The sequence below is a fragment of the Lissotriton helveticus genome, chromosome 4_1, assembly GCF_964261635.1.
Source record: "Lissotriton helveticus chromosome 4_1, aLisHel1.1, whole genome shotgun sequence".
Classification (NCBI taxonomy): Eukaryota; Metazoa; Chordata; class Amphibia; order Caudata; family Salamandridae; genus Lissotriton; species Lissotriton helveticus.
In genome coordinates this window covers 1,858,279,067-1,858,303,993 of record NC_136063.1, presented here as the reverse complement: position 1 = coordinate 1,858,303,993, position 24,927 = coordinate 1,858,279,067, and positions in this window count along the sequence as shown.

Genomic DNA, 24,927 nt, shown 5'->3' with positions numbered 1-24,927 from the left:
CGATCGGAGCTTCCGTCTAGGATCTGCCCCTTAATACTGAATCAGAGACCAAGTGCCCCAGGTATGTTCCAATGGGGAGGGCACCCACACTGCTGGATTCAGCATGGAGACCTCGCTGGATCCCCCTCATGCTGGGAACTCCATGGCAACTGCCTGCAAACATGCGGTGCATCTGCGGAAAGCACAGGGTGCCCACAGTACTTGGTGGGAACTGGCGATTGTAACAGGAGCAGGTGTCATGCTCTGGGAAACCTACCACTGGGAAGCTCACCAGCAGAGCAGGCAGTGCAGTGTCAGCTCCACTACAGGTCCAGCGGCGCCTCCTCTCTTGAGGCTCCCATGGAGAGAAGGTTGTGGCATCTTTGTCAAGCAGTCCAGCCCCGCCCACCACACGATGTCAGGGGAGTTTCTCCACTCCACTCTCACCCTTCCCTGGAGTTTCCCTCATATGTGTTTTGGCCCTTGCCCTATGGAGAGACAGCGTAGGCAAAATCAAAAGTTATAAAGTAAGTGCCTGACATGTTCTTGACAACTAATTTCCTTGGTAAAGGTGCCCACACCCGGAGCACTCTCTGGGAACTTCACGGGGACCCACAAACCAGTTGGGGCCACAGGGCTCCCTCCAGGGCACAGAAGCATCTAACACATGCTTCCTCCTCCCAAGATGCCAAAAAGCACTACCCACACGCTATATGCAACATTTTGCAGAGAGGAGTGGACGGTCACAGTTCCTTGAGCAGCCCACTTCTGCTGGACTCCCAAGAGGTAGAGTCCCATGTCAGAGGAGCTTACAGGCAATCTTTTCTGGCTCTGTGATTGCCACACCATGGGGCAAGCCAACAAGCCCTTGAAGAACACTGGGGCATGAATAGGTAGGCAGGCAGCAGACCAGCACATAAGGTAGATTGCAGAGTGACAGTCCGTCTAGTAGCCCTGCAGACAGGCAGGACAGCACAACATAGCAAGTAGTCCTAATGGTGGTCCCTCCTAGTAGCACAGAAGTTCTCTGGCAATGTGCAGGTTGTAGAGTCAGCAGCATCTGGTTACAAGTCCCACGCAGTGCTTAAAAACATGGTGTCAGAGCCCCTATACTTATACTCCAAATTGTCTTTGATCAAGGGGTGAATTCAAAAGAACCTTAGAAGTGCGCAATAATCCCTTCCAACCCAGCCCTGGCTCCAGACGATCAGTAAGGGGAAAATCAGCTCTTTGTGTGAGGGCAGGACACAACCTGCACAAATATGAACGACCTCTCCCTTTCCAAGCCCAGGAAGACTATCAGTATGCAGATGAATGCAGATGTATCCTCTTTCACACCCAGCCCTTCCTGTATGGTGGCTGTCTGGGAAGTGTGCACCAAATGTACCTGTCACCCTAGGTCGGCTGTGTCCTGGAGTCAGACTGCAAAGCACAAAGCGGTATAAGCACAGAGAAATGCCCGCTTTCTAAAAGTGGCATTTCTAAAATAATAATGTAATATCCAACTACACCTGTAAGTAGGATTTATTACCACTATTCTAAACATACAAAACATGCCAACATCATTCCTTTCTTATCCAGAATTACCATTTAAAATATAAAAGGGAATTCCCAAATGCTAGCCTATGCAAGGAGTAGGCCTTACATCAGTGAAAAACAAAATAGGCTGTTTGTCACTACCTGTATATGCCACACAGAAGGCATATGCCCTCCCTTTTACTTACACAGCATCCTGGTCATAGGGCTACCCAGGGGGTACCTTAGGAGCGATCTATGGTTAATAAAAGGAGAGTTTAAGGCTTGGTAGTCAGTTTTAAATGCCAAGTTAAGGTGGCAGAAAATTGTGAACACAGGCACTGCAGTGGAGGCCTGAGACAGTTTTGAAAGGCTACTTCTGTGGGAGGCACAAGTAGTGCAGCAGGCCCACTTGTAGCATTTAATTTACAGTCCCTGTGTATATGGTATACCACTGTACAAGGGACTTACAAGTAAATCAAATATGCCAAACAGGTGTAAACCAATCATACCATCTTTAGAGGAGTGAACATATGCAGTTTAGCACTGATTAGCAGTGGTAAAGTGCAGAGAGTCTGAGCGCCACCAAAAAGGATGTCAGAAAAATAGATGGAGAAAGGCAAAACGTTTTGGGATAGCCCTGCAAAAAAGGCCAGGTCCTAATTATTCCATAACACAATATTGTAGGAAAGTGTGCCTTTTTTGAATGGTTTCCCTCCATTTTTAGCCTGATATCTGGTGCACTTTGACTGGGTCCCTGCCAGTCAGATTCCCAGTGCTTGTATTCTTTCCCAAAACTGTATCTTTGTTTCCACACCTCTGGCTCGGATGTACGTTGTTACAACGCATGCTTTTACCACGCATGCCGTTACAACGCATTGCTTTGGGGGGTGCTGTATAGTGAATAGTTTAATTTACTATTCCAACTCCAGTCCCCGTGGATAGTAGGGAAGGTGTTGGATAGTAAATTAAAAATATTCCCTATCCTAGAGCGCCCCCCCAGTGCAATGCGTTGTAATGGTTTTTGTTGTAAAACCTGCGTTGTAAAAGCACTGCGTGGTAAAAGTTGCATCGTAAAGGATGTTTCCCCTCTGGCTCACATGGAAGTCCCTTGTAAAAAGTAGCAGTGGTACGAAGGTCCTTGTGACGAAAGAGGGTCTCTATGGGTTGCAGCATGTATTTTGCCACCCTCAGAGACCCATCACCAAACACATACACCCTGCCATTGCAGACTGTGTGTTTTGGTGCAGACATAACTTAAGAGTCGATATGGCACAGCTCCCTGTGGGCCACGCCCACCAACCACTGCCTGTGGCAGAGGTAAGTTGACGCTCTAGCAGGTCTCATAGGTATGGGCACAGCTGCATGAGCAATGTTCCCCTACAGTGTCTGTGTCATTCACGAACATTGTAAGTGCAGTGGAGTCATATTGGGGACATCGACTGGGAGTTTGTTATTACAACTTCCACAGCTCCATGATGGCTTTACTGAATGCTAAGGAGTTTGGTATCAAACTCCTCAGCAAAATAAACCCACACTGAAGACAGTTTTGGATTTATTTCAAAATGTACTCATAGGGAACCTTAGACATGCCCCCTGAAAAATGACCAACTCCCTTGTTTCCAGCTGACTGGTCTGCACCAGCCTGCCACATACAGACATCTTTCTGAGCCCCTGAGGTGGGAGCCCTTGTGGTTTCATGGGTCAGAGACAAAGGCTTTTTAGTGTGGGGGTGTTTCACACCTACCCTCATCAGGAACAGAATTCAGAGTGGTGAGCCTCAAAGGATTCCTGCAGTGGAGATGCCCTTCCCCTTGACCAAACTCCACTTTTGGAAGCAAAGTCAGCAGGAAAATTAGTAGTCATGAGAGGTGTGTCCCCTCTCTGCCAGGACCACCCCTAAGGTGCCCTGGACCGAGGTGATCCCCTTCTTAATAAATCCTCCGTCTTCAATGGAAGGATTCTACCCAATCAGGTTAGGAGAATGCACTCTCCACAAAGGGAGGTCACAGTCTAAGGGTGTAGTCCTAATGGCAAGTAGCCCATTGGTTACCACCTGCCAGTTCCTGTATCAACCCTAAATTCAGTATTTAGGGCACCCTTGAACCTTGATCCTCAGATTTCTGCGACCTAAGAAGAAAAGGACGAAGCAGATGCTGTGCAACTAACCTAAAAGACGACAACTGACTTTGCCCCAGCCCTACTGGCCTGTCTCCAGCGGGAAGAGCCTGTGAGGAAGACAACACCTGTCCTGTGGCCTAGCTCCACCCAACGCCCACGGTCCGAGTTTGAGTAGCTTACCTGTCCAGTGGCGTCTCCCCAACAATCCCGACTTTGACTCCATTGGTGGCTTACCTCTCCTGGACCCCAAAAAATCACCTGCAGCGTCAGTACGAATGATCCCCCTGACTGCGACTGGCTTCCGTAAATATATTCCGACACCAAAAGGCACACCTGCATCCTCAGCCTCCTACCTTGGGGAGTCCAGCCGATGGTATCCAGGCCTTGCCCTGCATCCCTACATACCTCTTAAGCTGATGGTCACCATCTTCCAGCAATATCTCAATGTCTGTGCTTTGAAATGTATCATTCATGAATGATGATACATACATAAACACAAATATTTAAACACACACAAACACACGGGAAACATCCTTTACAACGCAACTTTTACCACGCAGTGCCTTTACGACGCAACTTTTACAACGCAAACCATTACAACGCATTGCGCTGGGTGGCGCTCTAGGATAGGGAATACGTTTAATTTACCATCCAACACCTTCCCTAGTGTCCACGGTGACTGGAGTTGGAATAGTAAATTAAGCTATTCACTATCCAGCACCCCAAAGCGCTATGCGTTGTAAAGGTTTGCGTTGTAAAAACCGCGTTGTAAAGGCATGCGATGTAAAAGCATGCGTTGTAATGTCATACATCCCAAACACACATTTACCTTGCCAACCGTTCAATTAAATTCCAAAAACACACACGGCATCTGTTCTCTTGTCATTGTTCCTTAATGCATAGCAGGTAGCACTTATTAAGACGATTTCATCTTTTGATGTGACAACCTACAACTATTGAGATGATGGTTCCCACCAAATTTTCAATTTGCAGCTAGTGTCTAGAATGTATTTAGGAGAGCCAATAATTGCTATGAATAAACAGATCAATGGAGGAATATGAGCTACCCATGGATACGTTCTTCAAAAGGTATGATCATGGTTTGGCCATCCCCAGCACAGGCTGACTGCTGAATGAAGTGTGCAAAAGGGGATGATGGACGGAGCGTTTGAGCAAATCAAACACTCACCCCCAGTCAACTGATCTGGGTTTAATCCATCACTATTCTTTAGCTCACTCGGCCACCCCAGTTCAGACATGGCAATATGCAAATCAGTCTGACCCTGTGCCTCATTGGAACAGTCCAGCCCGAACTGCCATGCCATGTCTTCCCTGGACCGGAAACAAGCATCCTGGGACCGGTTTCGGATTCATAATCCTCATCAGCCAGGCTATCTTGAATCCAGTGGCCAAGTGAGCAAGGGACTCACGTCTGAGCATACCCTGCCACACTTAGGGCGAACAAAGCGATACAAAAGGGGATGATGGACGGAGCGTTTGAGCAAATCAAACACTCCCCCCCAGTCAACTGATCTGGGTTTAATCCATCACCATTCTTTAGCTCACTCGGCCACCCCAGTTCAGACATGGCAATATGCAAATCAGTCTGACCCTGTGCCTCATGGGAACAGTCCAGCCTGAACTGCCATGCCATGTCTTCCCTGGACCGGAAACAAGCATCCTGGGACCGGTTTCGGATTCATAATCCTCATCAGCCAGGCTATCTTGAATCCAGTGGCCAAGTGAGCAAGGGACTCACATCTGAGCATACCCTGCCACACTTAGGGCGAACAAAGCGATACAAAAGGGGAATGAAGTGTGGGCAACATTTTAGGATGATTGTCCCTTGCCTATCAAAGGTTGTGGTCTGGATTATCAAGAAGGGAATATCGAGTTACCACAATATCTTAGTCAAGATATTGAAGATCAAAACAGCATGGAGAAAAAAGCATATAGGTAAGTATGGATTTACTATTCTTAACTCCACGTCTATATACCGTAATAATTTATATCATTAACATATGTAGATGTACAATAATATATCGTAGACCGACATTTACCTGTATATTCTTTGGGCCTGATTCACAAGGTTAAACTTGCGTGTTTGTGTAAGTTTGCACTTTTTTAGTACTGACAAAAGTACATTTTAATAGTAAGTTTGCAAGTATGGAAACTTCGCAGTCAGGGTGGAAAACTAGGTACATAAAAAGATAGGCCGGTCCTATCTTTTTATGAGCTATTTTAGTGTGCGCCGCATATATTGAACCATAAAATGTCTCTATTTGATCAATAACAGGACGCTGATATGCGAAGTACTATCAGTCCCAGGATGCATCACACCATGTCGGTTGGTAATCTTAATCGTAAACGAATTAGTCCACAATCCATTTTTCTGTTCCATATTTTTAATAGTTTATAGTTCATTTGTTGATATGTTCAAGACAAGGTAATTTCAATTTTTCAAATGCATGTATACTGCACAATCGCCTTTGAATACAGCATGTAAAATCCCTTGCGCCAAAAGTATATGATAATGTTAACCCAATGCATTTCAAGCCGTTATGGCCCTTCGTCAGGGGTTCATATCTGTAGGTTAAAATCAAATATATTGCCATTAGCATTATTAAACTTATGTCCACATGTCAAATATACATTGTCAAGCTGTTTTCGACGCCCCATTGCGTATCTAATTGTATCACCCATAGTCAACGTTTTCCCTCTATAAGCAATAAAAATACCAATTACTGAAGCGGTTTCGTAGATTATGCACTCTGTGCTTAACATTATTAAAGTAAAGATTACATGTTTTTAGCCGATGGTTTGCGGTAAATTAACATACCTTTCTTCACTACTCTGCTACGAGCATAGCATTCTGAATCTTCTCCCACAATTGCTGTTCTTGTCCTTCTCTAAATTTCGACTTGTGTTATAAACACCTTAATCCCGCCCACTTGTATCTCCATTTCTCGGCTTTCCTCACCGGATTTAAAAACTCCCATGATTTACTGGCCTCAAGTTGTCCCTCCACACTTACGTCAGACATAATCCAACCCCCATCAGTTACTCTTCTTTGCCCCGCCCTACCCTCGAATGTTTCATCACTACGCTGCTAACGTGATAGCTGTTCCCCGATACAACCATAAAAATATACGTAACATTTAAATCATGTCAAACAAGTACACATTTCATATGCTGGCATTTTGTTCAGTGGTTCAATATATTGATTTCAAGGTTGGTATGTAGTTTAATGTTCATGCGTTCTCAACGATCTTTGATATTGCAAAGTTTTTTAACGGGTGCTGAGTCAGGTAGGATGATGACTGTTCGAACCATGAGGAAAGTTATGCCTCGCACACCAATATTTAAACAAGTTCATCTTGGTTGATTCTCTTATGGAGCTATCCTGGTGTACGCTTCATCCAAAAAAGCGCCAAACATGTAAATCAAAAACAGGACGCTGATATACGAAGTACTATCAGTCCCAGGATGCATCACACCATGTCGGTTGGTAACCTTAATCGTAAACGAATTAGTCCACAATCCATTTTTCTGTTCCATATTTTTAATAGTTTATAGTTCATTTGTTGATATGTTCAAGACAAGGTAATTTCAGTTTTTCAAATGCATGTATACTGCACAATCGCCTTTGAATACAGCATGTAAAATCCCTTGATATGAACCCCTGACGAAGGGCCATAACGGCTTGAAATGCATTGGGTTAACATTATCATATACTTTTGGCGCAAGGGATTTTACATGCTGTATTCAAAGGCGATTGTGCAGTATACATGCATTTGAAAAATTGAAATTACCTTGTGGAACAGAAAAATGGATTGTGGACTAATTCGTTTACGATTAAGGTTACCAACCGACATGGTGTGATGCATCCTGGGACTGATAGTACTTCGTATATCAGCGTCCTGTTTTTGATTTACATGTTTGGCGCTTTTTTGGATGAAGCGTACACCAGGATAGCTCCATAAGAGAATCAACCAAGATGAACTCGTTTAAATATTGGTGTGCGAGGCATAACTTTCCTCATGGTTCTATTTGATCAATGACATCCTATGTGGGTAATATAATATTGAAAGTTCTAGAGTCATGTTATCAAAATTAGGACCAAAAGAGTTGTTTAATGCGTCTAAAAAACTGTAATTTCTTCATGCCTTTGAGGACTTAGAGAGATGTTTTATGTAAACTACGATTTCAGGGTATCATCAGAGTTTACTTGATAACAGGAGAGTTTTTGGAATCATCAGCATATCTGCACCTCTTAATCTCATTTTGGATATTTTTGAAGAAACCGGTATGTCTAAGCCTAGGTGGAGTAGGGACACATAACCTCCATATAATTTGATTTCCCCGGTATTTAAAAGCCAAAGTATTATTCCTCTTAGCTCTCCAAATGCGTGTTTGGACATCAGTTCACCAAAGTGCCAGGAATAGTGGAAGTGACATCATACACCATGTGATTCTTGATGACATCACACGTTTGACCACTTATTCCCTACCTGGAGGCCTTAACAGCGTCCTGTTTGCTGCCGAGAGGTCAATGAGTTGGAACTAGAGAAAGCAAACTGAGATCTGTTTTACTTTTCTGTGCCAACTCCTCCTGTCTTCACCATGCTCTGAGAGAAGGGGTGGCAAGGGAAGTGCCAGCGACTCCAGGGGGCAAGCAATAGGTAGCGAGTGCTACCCCAGGCAAACTCTTACTTGACGTCCATGACGTCTCCGAGCTTCAAGGCTGACTAGAACTCTTCGACGCCACTGCATGCATGATGGACCTAAAACGCGGATGTCAGTACGTGTCCTTTCCTAGCATCTGAAATTGTGAATTGATATCAAAGATTTATTTCGCGCGCGCATTTTATACCATGTAACAAAACCATCTTGTCTTCAGCCTTCTCCCCGAATGAGACTCGAATTGAATGGAACTCTCCTGGTGGTGCGGCGTGGCCTGCTCCAGACAGAAGGCTGTCGGATGCAATCTGTTGAAAGTGTTACACCGCAGCGAGAGCTGTTGAAAATCTGCTAACAAATTAACGGCCTGAAAGGTTAAGTGACGGGCTGGCTAACATGTGTCGGGGTGGAGAGGCACATGCCGGGCGAGTGCCCTTCTGACACAGCCTGTGGGGGTGCGTAGGTCAGCGTCGGATTGCAGGCTGTGGGGCCGGTTCAGGTAACCCAAAGGAAAACAGCTTGACGTGGCGGATCGAGCTCTTCAGGGAGCAAGTGAGCAGGCCAATGCCTGTGGCGAATCACTTGAAGATTCTTTTTCACTATAAATCCTGTTGTTGATAGAAGGATAAATATCTGGCATACTTGGCTTCGAGAAACTTAAAACTAAATTATTTCATTTTGTAAAATAGGTAGAGGAGCCCAGTGAAATGCAAGGCAGAATATATATATATATATATATATATATATTACCTACTGGCGGTCGCCAGTAGGTATATATAGTTAGGATTTTTTCTCTATGGGATTTTTGAAAATTCTATGTCTAATAACTTTGCCGTTTGTGGACGGAATTGGCTGAAATTTTCAGGAAAATGGCACATTTTGTTTCTGAGCAGCCTTTGAAAATTTGGGGGGGGTTCGTCAAGGGGGGGCCGAGAAAAAAGGGGGGTCCCAAAACGCGTTTTTCCCATGTTAATTTCCATAGGGCGGTTGGCCTCACTTTTAGACCGAACGGCTGAATGGATTTGCACGAAACTTGGCAAAATTGTAGGGACTGGTAGCCCGATGTGCCTTTTGTAGGTCTCAATATATGTGCTCCAGTGGATTTTGAGAAATTAACGTTTAAAAAAAGATATATATCTGTAAGCGCGGACCGGGCAGCGGCCTAGGACGCGTACTTTTCGCGCAACGGAGCTTTGTGAAGCGAAGCTGATTGGTTCTCCGGCGTCTGTCAACATTCCAAACAGTCCGTAGTGGCCGCAAACAGTCCGTAGTGGCCGCCATCTTGTCTCTCGGTAGGATCGAGAGACAAGAGGAGGCCAAAGCGAAGGGGTAAATGACCATAAGGGGGAATAGTAGATCCTCGCTGACCCCCTAGGTTTGATGTGGAGGTTTTAAAAGGGCCCCGCGGGGCAAAAAAAAAAAATTATAATAATAATCTTACGGCTGAATGGATTTGCACGAAACTTGGCAAAATTGTAGGGACTGGTAGCCCGATGTGCCTTTGCTAGGTCTCAATATATGTGCTTCAGTGGATTTTGAGAAATTAACGTTCAAAAAAAGATATATATCTGTAACAGCGCACCGCTTCGCGTACTTTTCGCGTTACGGAGCTTTGCGAAGCGAAGCTGATTGGCTCTCCGGTGTCTGTAAACATTCCAAACAGTCCGTAGCGGCCGCCATCTTGTCTCTCGGTAGGATCGAGAGACAAGAGGAGGCCAAAGCGAAGGGGCAAATGACCATAAGGGGGCATAGTAGATCCTCGCTGATCCCCTAGGTTTGATGTGGAGGTTTTAAAAGGGCCCCGCGGGGCAAAAAAAATAAATAATAATAATAATCGAACGGCTGAATGGATTTGCACGAAACTTGGTAAAATATTAGGGACTGGTAGCCCGATGTGCCTTTGCTAGGTCTCAATATATGTGCTTCAGTGCATTTTGAGAAATTAACGTTCAAAAACAAGATATATATCTGTAACAGCGCTCCGCTTCGCGGAGATAAAATTATATCTGTATTACCTAGCTGTTGCTAACACCAGTTAGCGACGGCTAGTAGGAGATAGCGACCATCTTGGGCCCCACTTTGCATGTGAGTGATATTTATCACTAATGACATGCAAAGTGGGCATGCCAAGATGTTAGCGACTGGAAACAGTCGCTAACATCGCTATCTCCTATTATCAACTTTTGGAAATATTCGAGATAAGCGCGAATATCTCCAAAAAGTAACAGCTGCCCTGAGCAGTTCTTAGCCATGTTATCCTATGGGAGGTGGATAACATGGCTAAGAGGATTAGCTCGGTAATGCATGAATATCGCTGAGTTTTCAGCGATATTAATGCATTGCGGTCGGTTTTTATCGTATTTGCGATAAACTTTGATAATAGCAAGGTTTATCTGCGATAATTTCTGACGGTAAAAAAATCTTTGCAATGCATCGTTAGGGATAAATATCGCTTAACTTTGGTAATATGCCCCAACGTCTGTTAACGTTCGATTCGAAGGAAATCAGGAAGTGTTGAAAAACATTGTCTGCGCCATCTTGTCTTTTTTCAAATGCCACACTTTTGTCGTGCACGGCAGCCATTTTAGATGCCTTGACCAGACCCACTCTGTGCACGCTGTCGATCCTTAGCATGGCTCCCCACCCTCGCAAGCATCTCCCCCAGGCAGTGGTCACCCCCGCTCTCTGTCTTATGCATGGGTAATAAACCTCCCCCCATCTGCGCTGCTCTTTCCTGAGAATCACACCCTGTGCCCGCCCGACACCTCCCTTTCGCCCTATTCACTACTGCACCCTCTGACACTCCTTTTCCTCTGTGTCCGATTGTCCAGGCTGGTCCTAGGGTATCAGCTAGCCCTGCAGATGTAGTTTATGGCCACAGCTGTAAAGATTCACCCCTCTTCAAAGGAGTTATAGTAGATCAAGGCCCACACTCGATGAGATCCGTCACAGCAGAAGCGTTGCTATTATCTGAAAACCATCCTGTATTGTGATTGGGGAGGGGACCGAGCGTGAAGCGGAAGATTCCAGGGATGACTCTTTGTACATCAAAGTTTTTACAATTATGTGTCACATTAAAAATATATAGCACTCCGACAAAGTAGTAAGATTATAAAACTTTAATAATTTATAAATATATACAAGAAAACAAAAATAGTAATAACATATAAACATTTTTAGGGAAAAACAACGAAGTAGCGGTCGGCTGTGCGAATAGTCCCAACGCAGCACAACGTCCAGATTTCCGGCGTGGGGCGGGTCATCAGTAGCAAACTGTTGTGCGAATAGTTCCAAGGCAGCAGAACGCGCTGAAATCTAGATGACACGAAAGTGATGTCTAGTAAGTTGCCACCCAGCAAATAACGGCGTGGGGCGTCGCGGGGGGTGGGTCTTCAGTAGCAAACTGTTGTGCGAATAGTTCCAAGGCAGCAGAACGATGGCACCAAGGTGATGTCCAGTAAGTTGCCGCACTGGTTTTGGTATCCTACAATGCTGCTCCGAATAACGGCGTGGGGCGCCCCGGGGGAGGCGGCGTGAACGGGCCTCTCCAGGTGGAGTGTCATCTGTTGTAGTGGGGCGCCCCTTTACCGTTTCAGTTGCCATTCCGTCCGTTTTTGGTCCACTGTGTCAAAAGCCGCAATTCAGCTGAGTTGCGCCCACTCTTGCGGTGCAGCGATAGGCGGCTGTCACAGGACTCTCAAAATGGCGGCAGGCTCTTTCCTTTTTGGGCCTGGTCCACTGAAATGGCCCTGGGACACCTTGGAAATCGGACGCTTGTCTGCTAGGTCTTGGACCCCATTCTCGAAAGCGTCCCCTCCGCCTTGAGAATTCATCAAAAGTTTTGGGGGCCCCGACTCCTGCAGGCTTCTGGTGGGGAGCGGCTGCCATGATTGCTCGCGGAATGACTACGACGGAGCTACGAGATGGTGGTGCTCTCATGCTGACGCCAGCTTCAGTCTGAAACATCCAGAAACAAGGTGGGGCTTTCATCGTTTGGAAAAAAAAAAAGTTTTCATCCAATGAAAAGTGTTGTTTTTAGGTCATATGATCAAGCCTTCCATCATTAGGAAACCAAAAGTAAAATGAACCAATGAAAAGTTTTATAAACAAGTCACATGACCTGTTATGCGGCATAGGGTATAAAATGCGGAGAAAATACGTTGGCACGTGAGGCGGCGTCAGTAGCGGACCGATGTGCGAATAGGCCGAAGGCAGCACAACGCGCCAAGATCCGGATGGCACCGAGGTGGTGTCCAGCAAGTTGCAGCACTGGTGTGGCCATCCTACAATGTTGAAAGTCGGCGTGGGGCGCCCCGTTGGCCTGTGAGTTTGCGTCAGTAGCGGACCGATGTGCGAATAGGCCGAAGGCAGCACAACGCGCCAAGATCCGGATGGCACCGAGGTGGTGTCTAGTAAGTTGCCGCACTGGTGTGGCCATCCTACAATGCTGAAAGTCGGCGTGGGGCGCCCTGTTGGCCTGTGAGATGGTGTCAGTAGCGGACTGATGTGCGAATGGGGCCAAAGGCAGCGCAACAATATTTTCTGACGAGAAGACACCACAAGGCGCTGAGATGCCAAGATCCGGATGGCACCGAGGTGATGTCTAAGTTGCGGACTGATGTGCGAATGGGGCCAAAGGTAGCGTAACAATATTTTCTGTATGGAAGATACCACTAGGCGTTGAGATGCCAAGATTCGGATGGCACCGAGGTGATGTCTAGCAAGTTGGTGTGGTCATCCTACAATGCTGAAACTCGGCGTGGGTCGCCCCATTAGCCTGTGAGATGGCGTCAGTAGCGGACCGATGTGCGAATAGGCCGAAGGCAGCACAACGCGCCAAGATCCGGATGTCACAGTGGTGGTTTCATAGTTGAGAGGCACTTCATCTGCAGTGGGGCGCCGAGATCCGGATGGCACCGAGGTGATGTCTAGCAAGTTGCTGTACTGGTGTGGTCATCCTACAATGCTGAAAGTCGGCGTGGGGCGCCCCATTAGCCTGTGAGATGGCGTCAGTAGCGGACTGATGTGCGAATGGGGCCAAAGGCAGCACAACGCGCCAAGATCCGGATGGCACCGAGGTGGTGTCCAGCAACTTGCCGCACTGGTGTGGCCATCCTACAATGCTGCGCCGAAAGTCGGCGTGGGGCGCCCCGTTGGCCTGTGAGTTCGCGTCAGTCAGTGGGGGCTGTTTGAGGATCTGACTGCATTGGAAAGCAATGTGATGCTGTGCGTCGCCCCCAAGATGGAGGTTCCTCGGCTGCAGTGGGGCGCCCCTTGGTGTTTCACTCGCTATGCAGCTGAGTTGCGTGCGCACTTGTGGCGAATAGGCCGAAGGCAGCACAACGCGCCGAGATCTGGATGGCACCGAGGTGGTGTCCAGCAATTTGCCGCACTGGTGTGGCCATCCTACAATGCTGCGCCGAAAGTCGGCGTGGGGTGCCCCGTTGGCCTGTGAGGTGGCGTCAGTAGCGGACCGATGTGTGAATAGGCCGGAACCAGCACAAGGCGCCAAGATCCGGATGGCACCGAGGTGGTGTCATAGTTGAGAGTTCTGAGCAGCGCTTGTAACACTGTCTGAAGCTTATTTGCACCTGCTGCAGCTTCACTATTGCCCTGGTGTGGCCTAAGATCGCCCATGACATAGGCGGCCACCTCCCGGGGTCCGGCGGAACTTTTTTCCTTTTCCTTTCTGCATCTTGTCCCAAATTCGTTTGACCTGAAGACACGACCAGGTCCCTGAATGTGTGCAGGGGGACGCTATTGATTGAATCAAAATGGCGGCTTCACACAAAGCTGACTCAAGCGTTTTCTGGTGGTTTCATAGTTGAGAGGCACTTCATCTGCAGTGGGGCGCCGAGATCCGGATGGCACCGGGGTGATGTCTAGCAAGTTGCTGTACTTGTGTGGTCATCCTACAATGCTGAAACTCGGCGTGGGTCGCCCCATTAGCCTGTGAGATAGCTGTTCTTTGGATTTGGGCCTGGTCCACTAAAATGGCCCTGGGACACCTAAGAACTCGAACGCTCGATTTTTTTTTCCTTTCCTGTACATGCAAAAAAAGGTAAATGCCCGGTATGTTACACGCTTCATCTGCCACGATGAACTCTCCAGAGGAAACGAAAAAATATATAGTTGTGGTAACTATACCATGCATCGTCATATGGAGAGGTGGCACCAATTAATTATAGTGCTGCATAAAAGAGAGATTTGGAGGAGAACCCCTGACCTGCTAGTACATTCATCAAAGAAGTGGCACTGAGAGCTTCAGAGGCAAGGGAAACGGTCCCAAATATTTAGAAGAACTTTGGAAAGATTAAAATGACATGTTTAGATTGTGGTAAATTAATTTCATGTGGGCAGATGAGTGTTACTCTAATAAATACAGCATATGAACATCATCATAGTCGATGGTTGGTAGAGACATTTTGACTATATCCTGGACCTGCCCGTCCTCGCCCAAAATGGCGCCGGAATAAATGGGACTCGTAACTCCTTGTTGTGTACTGGTTGCAGAACCTTGAAATCACGAGATACGTATGCAGTTTTGAAGCACATGGCGGGCGGGGACGAGAATTGATTGAATATTTCGACATCCCTATTGATATTAAGTTCTGATGTGTTATTGATTACTGTACTGTTGAAAGTTCGAATTAACGTCACCCATGGTACTTGCCCGCAAATGTATATCTAGATAATTTTATTGTAACTGGCCCTGTCGTATTTTAATTATAAAATGTACGTCCACCGATTCCATAACTGTTAGACACCTTAGTTCTTGCAACCTAATGGCCCGCCCGTTACGTTCCTCTACAGTGTAAATGTCTACTCATCACATACGATTACAGTTTGCTCCGTGGCCGGCCCACGTGGTTATAGGCTCGTATTTGTATAATGAAATTTTCACAATAAAGGTTTTTAAAAGAAAACATGGTAGTAGTATATACATTGGTAAAGTTTGTAATAATAGTCACTGTTTTAGAATCATTAAAAGGCAAGTGAAATAAAGCAGACCAATTACATGAAGGGTAAAAGGTATAATACGAAGGAACGCAGTAAAGATAAATGGTCAAGGGCTGTTGTGTTTTCTATTCCTGCAACATAAAGTGATCGATAAGAATCTCATATTCAGGCGTATCGGCGACTAAGACAGCAGGTCGACCCTCTTTTGCTCAACGGCTCCATCATGGGACGAAGAAACGCTCTTTTTCTCGAAAAAAGAATATATTTTACTTGCAGGACAGTTGTAAAATTTCCGGGAAAGTACATTAGCCTGGAACATTATAACATATATTTAAGAAAAAATAATGTTCGGAAGTAATGAAAAGCGTAATTTTTAGGTCATATGAGCAAGCCTTTCATCATTACAATAAGAAAAGTAAAATGAACCAATGAAAAGTTTTATTAACAAGTCACATGACTTGTTATGCTTACGTTACGCGCTGCGCGCCCCGGATGACTTCCGGATGCGCTAACGCGGCGCGTCATATGACGCATTACGCGACAACGCAGGTCCAGAATATAGTCAAAATGTCTCCACCAACTAGCGGTCGGAACACAACCCCTTTCAGCAGGCTAAATAGTTCTGTTAAATGAGAACAGAAGGGACAGGCAACAAGAACCATCAGTGAAAGAGGGGAGGGCTAGTTCTTCTCTACCGGGTTACATTGGGGCGCTACCGGAACTGATCGAATTGGTAGTCTACAGTGTTTCTGGATGTTTCAGACTGAAGCTGGGGTTAGCATGAGAGCAGCATCATTTCGTAGCTCCGTCGTGGCCATTCCGCAACCAATCATGGCAGCCGCTCTTTATCGTTATTTTGGGCGGGGTGGGTGGCGGAGCCGAGCTGTTTTGCAGCCATCATTGTGTGGAGTTCAGTTCATCTCACTAGTTTTGTATTTGTCATGAGGGGTTGTTCCTAATGTTTCTATTTTAGCGAGGTCAAAAAGAGATCCCATTAGTGGCCTACTGATTTTGCTCGATTCCTTTTCTTTTTTTTTACACGATTTTTCGTTATCTGCAAAGACTAAACAGAGTATTGCGACTCTGTGTTTGTTTGTAAATAGAGAATGAACCAAAGAGAACTAATTCTAAAACAGTAAATACTTGGATAACAATCAATCAAATGGAGAGAGAAGCAGGCACGACGGATTACAACGGGGGCAAAGGCCTGCGTTAACTACCTTTCACTATCTGCAAAGAGAGAGTACTCCTAATAGAAATGAGGGGGGGGGGGCACCATTCAAAGCAGATCAGTGTGCATAAACACGAAAATGTTTTCACTTACCACGTACTTGACATTCGACAGCTTATGATATTTGCTATTAAAAAACCATTGAAATTCACTGAAAAAACCATAGGTTATAGACCATATATAGTTAGGAATTAGCATTTACAAAACCTTGAAAATTCACTGAAAAAACCATAGGTTATAGACCATATATAGTTAGGAATTAGCATTTAAAAAACCTTATTTTACTCACACAAAACCATTGAAATTACATATATAGTTAGTTGCACTAACTATATATCGCGCACCTGCAATCCACTGCTGATGATGTCACATATTACATCATTCATGACATGGTCAGTGACATCACTGATGACATCACTGATGACATCTCAAATGACATCACTGATGACATCACTGATGACAACATCCAGTGACTGTATGTTTCTGTAAAGTTAAAATGTGTCTTACATATTGAAGAATGAGTGGAAGTATAAGTGTCTGGACAAAGGATTTAGTAGGTGCATGACTGAATGCATGAGTGAGTGATTAAATGTGTCTCACTGAGTGCATGGGTTAGTGACTAAAGTGTCTTAATTTGTGCATCATTATGTCTGTTGTTCTGTAAACTGCTGCATGTTTTGATCAGTAGCTATATAATTAACTATATGGGTTACTGATTGATTGTCCAAGTATTTGTATGGGAGACTGAGTGTGTGTGTGGCTGGCTGGGAGGTGTGTGACTCTGTGCAGATCAATGTGTACTTGTATCAATGATTGTATAACAAGGTAAGTATGTGTTAGTATATGTTTGAAAATGTAAGGTGCTCTATGTTTAACTGTATAGACAAGAAAATGGAAGTGTCATTGATTCTTTACAGGACTGACTAGGTGTGTGAGTAACTCCATGGATGAGTGGCAGACTGTGAGTGTCTGTATAGGTGTATGAGTGCATATGATAGTGTTGTAAAGATGAGTGATTGTATGTATGAATGATAGTATGGGTGAATGAGTGAAGGTGTGTGTAGACGTAGGAATCAGTGAGTGCGTATGTAGTAACTAGTATTGGTGTGTCAATGGTTTCAAAAATTATATTCTGTATTTAACACTGGGTGAAACAGAGGTTATATTAAAATGTGAGGAGATGCATTGTATTGTCATATGAATGATATCATCAGTGATGTGGTCATTGATGTCAAATGAGATGTCATCAGTGATGTCATCAGTGATGTCATTTGAGATGTCATCAGTGATGTCATCAGTGATGTCACTGACCATGTCATGAATGATGTAATATGTGACATCATCAGCAGTGGATTGCAGGTGCGCGATATATAGTTAGTGCAACTAACTATATATGTAATTTCAATGGTTTTGTGTGAGTAAAATAAGGTTTTTTAAATGCTAATTCCTAACTATATATGGTCTATAACCTATGGTTTTTTCAGTGAATATATATATATATATATATATATATATATATATATATATATATATATATATATATATATATATATATATATATATATATATATATATATATATTACCTACTGGCGGTCGCCAGTAGGTATATATAGTTAGGATTTTTTCTCTATGGGATTTTTGAAAATTCTATGTCTAATAACTTTGGCGTTTGTGGACGGAATTGGCTGAAATTTTCAGGAAAATGGCACATTTTGTTTCTGAGCAGCCCTTGAAAATTTGGGGGGGGTTCGTCAAGGGGGGGCCGAGAAAAAAGGGGGGTCCCAAAACGTGTTTTTAACATTGAGTTTTCCATAGGGCGGTTGGCCTCACTTTTAGCCCGAACGGCTGAATGGATTTGCACGAAACTTGGCAAAATTGTAGGGACTGGTATCCCGATGTGCCTTTTGTAGGTCTCAATATATGTGCTCCAGTGGATTTTGAGAAATTAACGTTTAAAAAAAGATATATATCTGTAACAGCGGACCTGACAGCGTCCCAGGACGCGTACTTTACGCGCAACGGAGCTTTGTGAAGCGAAGCTGATTGGTTCTCCGGCGTCTGTCAACATTCCAAAAAGTCCGTAGCGGCCGCCATCTTGTCTCTCGGTAGGATCGAGAGACAAGAGGAGGTCAAAACAAAGGGGGAAATAACTATAAGGGGGCATAGTAGATCCTCGCTGACCCCCTAGGTTTGATGTGGAGGTTTTAAAAGGGCCCCGCGGGGCAAAAAAAAAAAAATAATAATAATAATCGAACGGCTGAATGGATTTGCACGAAACTTGGCAAAATATTAGGGACTGGTAGCCCGATGTGCCTTTGCTAGGTCTCAATATATGTGCTCCAGTGGATTTTGAGAAATTAACGTTCAAAAAAAGATATATATCTGTAACAGCGCTCCGCTTCGCGTAACGGAGGTTTGCGAAGCTGATTGGTCATTCTGTCACTGGGCTATAGTTGGGCTACATCTGGCTGATATTTGGGCTACATTTGTTTTTTTGTGTGTCTGGCGGCCATCTTTGGGCTACATTGGGCTACATTGGGCTTCATTGGGCTACATTGGGCTACATTTGGGCTCCAACATATATATAGGCCAATGTAGCCCAATATATATTTTTCAAAGTTAATTTTCGTAAAAACCACTGGAGCATATATCTTGAGACATAGCAAAGGCACATCGGGCTACCAGTCCCTACAATTTTGCCAAGTTTCGTGGAAATCTATTCAGCCGTTCGAGCTAAAAGTGAGTCCAACCGCCCTATGGAAATGAAGGAAATGAATGGGTAATTTGTAATTAGCAAATAGCTCATCGCAAACTAGGAATGGTAAAGAATCGCTATTTATTCCTTAAAGTTCGCTATTTAGGAAATGCAAAAAACTTTGATGATACATATGGCGGTTCATCTCTAACAAGATAAGAAGCATAGGGATACATTTATGATGACTGGCGCATCACCAGGGATGTGTTAGTCATTCTGTGCCGCTGTTCCGTCACCTATGGTGTGCTGCATTTACAATGCGGCGCATCATGGGGCAAAAACAGCACAGATGCGTGATGTATCTGTGCCGTAAAGGTGGCGCATTGCTGGAGTTGTATCGCAAGTGTGATGAAGCTCCAGCAAGGGTCGGGGGTGCCCCTGTCGCAGGGTTTCTGTTCTCACACAGAACTGTGGACAGAGGATTGGAACCTCGGCGAATTAGGGTGTCCCAAAACTCACGTTAGTAATCAAAAACTCCTTAGCAAGCTAGGTACAGTGTCACATTGGATATAACAAACTCTCAATGTTTAGACAATCCAGAATATGAACTTATAGTACCTCAGGATTCGTGGAACTCATGAACAGTCGGTCGTTATATATTTCTTAGAAACCAGAACATGGAGTTAAGAAGAACACATGTGTATTTGAAATGTTTATTTACTAATGCCGTCTTCTCAGGCGTAGTATCTTAGATAATAGAAGTACACATATTATCAGTAGCAAAATTACCAGCATAGTTACTAGTACATAAAAAGCGAATGGTGATAGTATGTTAACATGCTGTAAATGAATAAGAGTTAGCAACACTTATAAGCAGCCGCGGGCCGTGGAGGGAGTTACGGTGAGGCAGGGAGGCGGGGAGGGGGAGAAGCAGGGTGGAGAATACAAGTACACATATTATCAGTAGCAAAATTACCAGCATAGTTACTAGTACATAAAAAGCGAATGGTGACAGTATGTTAACATGCTGTAAATGAATAAGAGTTAGCAACACTTATAAGCAGCCGCGGGCCGTGGAGGGAGTTACGGTGGGGCAGGGAGGCGGGGAGGGGGAGGGGCAAGGTAGAGAGGGCTCCACCCTGCTTCTCCCCCTCCCCGCCTCCCTGCCTCACCGTAACTCCCTCCACGGCCCGCGGCTGCTTATATCTCACCCTCCCTAATACACATATTATATTATTTGCTAAGAAGGTCTCTTTGTGTTGGTTTAGGGCGTGCCCATACTTTAGTGTCTTAGATTTGAAGGAATCACATCAGCATACACCAGCTCTCTCTTCATGTGAACCGCATCAACTGTTGTGTATGTGTGTTCGGCAAAGCAATATAAAACCCGCCTCATGCCCAGAATTGGCAGAAGTTGCACTTATGTTATGAGTATGAAGTCGTGGAGATCAGACCTCATAACAATTCTGTATCGTGTTGTTCTTGAAACTTTAGCACTCGCTGTACAGATATAGTTTAACAAGCAAAGCAGATAGTAGAGCAATAACATATTATTCTCATGTAAACCACGATGAACTACTAGGTGGAAAGCTAAAGCAACAACTAAGTGTCGTGTGCAGAAGTTGCAAAAAAGGAAAAATGGCGTTTAAACCGGTAATGAGCCCATGCTAACTTAACACGGTGTAAAGATATCCAGGACCTAGATGACACCTCCCCGTGATCCGGAAACGAACTGAATAAGATAATAGAAGTGCCATCTCATGAGAGCAGATTGCAAGTTTATATGTGGACGGTCCGCAAGGTAAAGCATTAAAAACTAGGAAAATTTAATGCTAAAGAAAAATAAAACAGCCAAGTACTTTATCGAGTCTTAAGCCAATAGGCAAGGTAAATAATAAAAACTTGACAAATAAGTCAATGAATTGTCAATGAAATGCTAGTACTCAGCATATCAAACATGAAAAAGGTCTATGACATAACTGTGTATGCAAAATAAGCTGCAACAGCCTCCAATAGGAAGTCACCGTCTTCATCCGAAAACAGTTCAGCCATCCAATTTAAAAGCGGAAAAGAACATACGTGCTCTCCCAGCACCGGATCCTCTATCACCATCAGAGGACAGCTCGGTGGGTTTTCAAGAAAGCTCTGTTCCAAGAAAGACTGTGCTGCCGCCAGTAAATTCCAGGGACCAAGTAGTCCATGCATCAATGCCACAGCCATAATCCTTTCGCCAGGACAAACCAACTCGTGAGTAATGATAGGAGTCATCAGCTGATTAAAGTCGACGTCAGGAGAAACCGGTCCGCAGAGACACAAATCAATGGCCCAATCGAAATCACAGGTCAGGCAGTGAAATACAGGCTGGACACAGGTGAAGTAGGAGAATCGAAAAGATAATCCATATGCCGTGCTTAATATCGCCAACGGCATTGTGCCATAATATTCTAGCATGCGATTGCGGAACAGTGTCAGCAGCTGCAGGGTGGGAGGTTGCATAGGAGGGACATCCATTTTAAAAATGTAAAAAAGCACAAGAGCGTCCGCTGGTAATGCAAGTAAAAATGCCAATCCACGAACCAGAGTGGAGAAAATAGAATGAAAGGAAGCAGGGATGACTCCAAAGATTTTCTCAAATGAAGTCACGAGACCACTGGTAACAACTTTAAAAAAGTGCGCCAGGGTCTTTGTGGAGGATGCGTTAAAGATAGTCGGAACCATCTTGCTGAAATTGAAAGGCAAATCTGAATTAAAAGTATTCCTTTTATCGTAACAGTAAGTGAACGGGTTATTTGCTGCAGAAATGTTCTATTTCCTCCCACACATGAACATAGGGAGTTTTCAATCTGGCCACAAATACCAACCTTGGGACAGATTTCAACGGCATGGCAAGAATAAGAGCTCTTTTGTCTCAGAGAGAGGTGGCCTTGAGTTCGGCCCGTGAAACTTTCGTGCTTCACATAGCGAACACCCGTACAGAGGTGCAGACCCTTTTCAATTAACTCAGAACAATCTTCATTATTGAGCATCAAATAACTACCATTTTCCAACAACTTGAACGTGGGGATGATAGCAGGAACTGGCGTGCCTTGCAACACGCAAGCCATATTTGGTCGGTGTTTGTTGCATGAACCGTGTAACTGTATGTGCCTACACATTAGTGAATGATCTGGCGTCTCAGTGCATTCCTCTCCATTCAGATAAACTTCTTGATCATCTTTGAAACATCTGTATGTGTATGGAAGCGACCAGACCTCATGAAGAAAAGCACTACCTAAAGGTTCATAACGACCTATTGGTATATATTTCATACAATTTGAAAACTTATATAAAGCAAAAGGCAGCGTTATTAAACCGTGGATAAGGCACGTTGCCAAAAAACCCGCAATCCTCTGCTGATGATGTCACTGAGCATGTCATGAATGATGTAATATGTGACATCATCAGCAGTGGATTACGGGTAATAGTATCTCTAGTCTACTCCCCTATAGCTGTCTTTCTTTTAACATAAGTGTCTGTTTCCTTCCCTTATACTTACTGTTTTTGGTTCGCTTCTAGTTCGCGTACCGGCGAGCGAACTGGGAAGCGAACTAAGAGAAATAGAGGTTGGCACAGTTCCAAATATTGTACCAATTTTTTAATAACGGGGAGGTAGTTCTGAAAAGAACTTTTTTTTTATTGTTTTTGTTGTTTTATATTTTTTTTATTATTTTTCGGAACATTTTTTTACTTTTTTTGAATTTTTCTGAAGTTTTATATTTTTTTGGGTTTTTCTTGGAGGGGGCAATGAAAACGATTCATTGTAAAGGGCTCAATAGGAGCAACAAAACAAAAAAAGAAGTATTTATTATTTTGGGCGTTTCGTACAAACTTGCATATGATAGTCAATAGCTCTGTTGATCAGAGTGATGCTTTTTTCTCCGTAGGAAATGAATCCATCGCAAAATACGCAGGTGTGTTTTACTTCACCAAATTTCATTTGTATATTTGGCACCATCTCCCTGCCCTCTGGTCCCGTTACTTCCGGTACAACAGATCTTCTGGCCATAATAGGGAGATTATCTAGGTCGTTCCGAAACTGTGCAGCACTGTAGTTGTTAGGATGCCACCTAGTCATATGGCGATGCATTGTGTAGTTTCCGAAACTGTATTTTTTCTCGGTTCCTCTGGACAGTCTATCTTGACATATAAGGCAAGTTACGTATCTTGCATTTACTTTTTTCTGACCTTTGGGAATTTTAAAAAATTGCCAAATGAAGTTTTCTTTCCGGTGAGACGTCCTGGGCTGCTCAGGCAAAAACTGCCTCTCTTCGTGCTCGTCGTCCTGTTCCTCTTCTTCTTCTTCTTGTTGAATTATAACTTGAGCAGGTGGTCCACTCTTCCTTGGATGTGGTGGAGGTGGTGGGGAAGCACCAGCTGAAGCTACTAAAGAAGCCATTGCTCAGTGATCACAAAGGGTCTTTCTCTCACAATGATGAAAGTCAGAGTGAGGAAAGAAGGAGGGATTTTCATCATTTGGGAAAAACAAGAGTTCTCAACCAATCAAAAGTGTTCATTTTAGATTATATGACCTAGTCTTACATCATTAGGAAACCAAAAGTGAAATGAACCAATGAAAAGTGTTATTACCAAGTCACATGACTTGCTGTGTTTACGTTAAGCGCTTTGCAGGGCCTCCCGGTTTGCTTCCAGAAACCTGCGCTTTGCGACTCGCTTCGCGTACCAGTTCGCTAACGTAGCACGTCATATGACGTATCACGCGACAACGTGAAACGTCATGCGGACGGGAGGCGTCACGATGTTGTTTTCTAACGCGGCACTTGCGGTAAAGAAACGTTTACCGGCTCGCGGTCTATTTCGCGGCATCAAGGTCAGCTAACGGGAAGCTTCCCGATTCGCGAAGCGGGAACGAAGAAAAAAAAATATTTTAAAAAAAAATTATTCATAAACATATAAAATATATTTTTGGATTTAAAGAAGAATACATTTTACAGCTACAGATATTAGCTGTTAAAAAACCAATGAAATTCACAGAAAAAACCATAGGTTATAGACCATATATAGTTAGGAATTAGCATTTACAAAACCTTGAAAATTCACTGAAAAAACCATAGGTTATAGACCATATATAGTTAGGAATTAGCATTTAGAAAACCTTATTTTACTCACACAAAACCATTGAAATTCCATATATAGTTAGTTGCACTAACTATATATCGCGCACCCGCAATCCACTGCTGATGATGTCACATATTACATCATTCATGACATGGTCAGTGACATCACTGATGACATCACTGATGACATCTCAAATGACATCACTGATGACATCACTGATGACATCTCATTTGACATCAATGACCACATCACTGATGATATCATTCATGTGACAATACAATGCATCTCCTCACATTTTAATATAACCTCTGTTTCACCCAGTGTTAAAAAGAGAGTATAATTTTTGAAACCATTGACACACCAATACTAGTTACTACATACGCACTCACTGATTGCTACGTCTACACACACCTTCACTCATTCACCCATACAATCATTCATACATACAATCACTCATCTTTACAACACTATCATATGCACTCATACACCTATACAGACACTCACAGTCTGCCACTCATCCATGGAGTTACTCACACACCTAGTCAGTCCTGTAAAGAATCAATGACACTTCCATTTTCTTGTCTATACAGTTAAACATAGAGCACCTTACATTTTCAAACATATACTAAC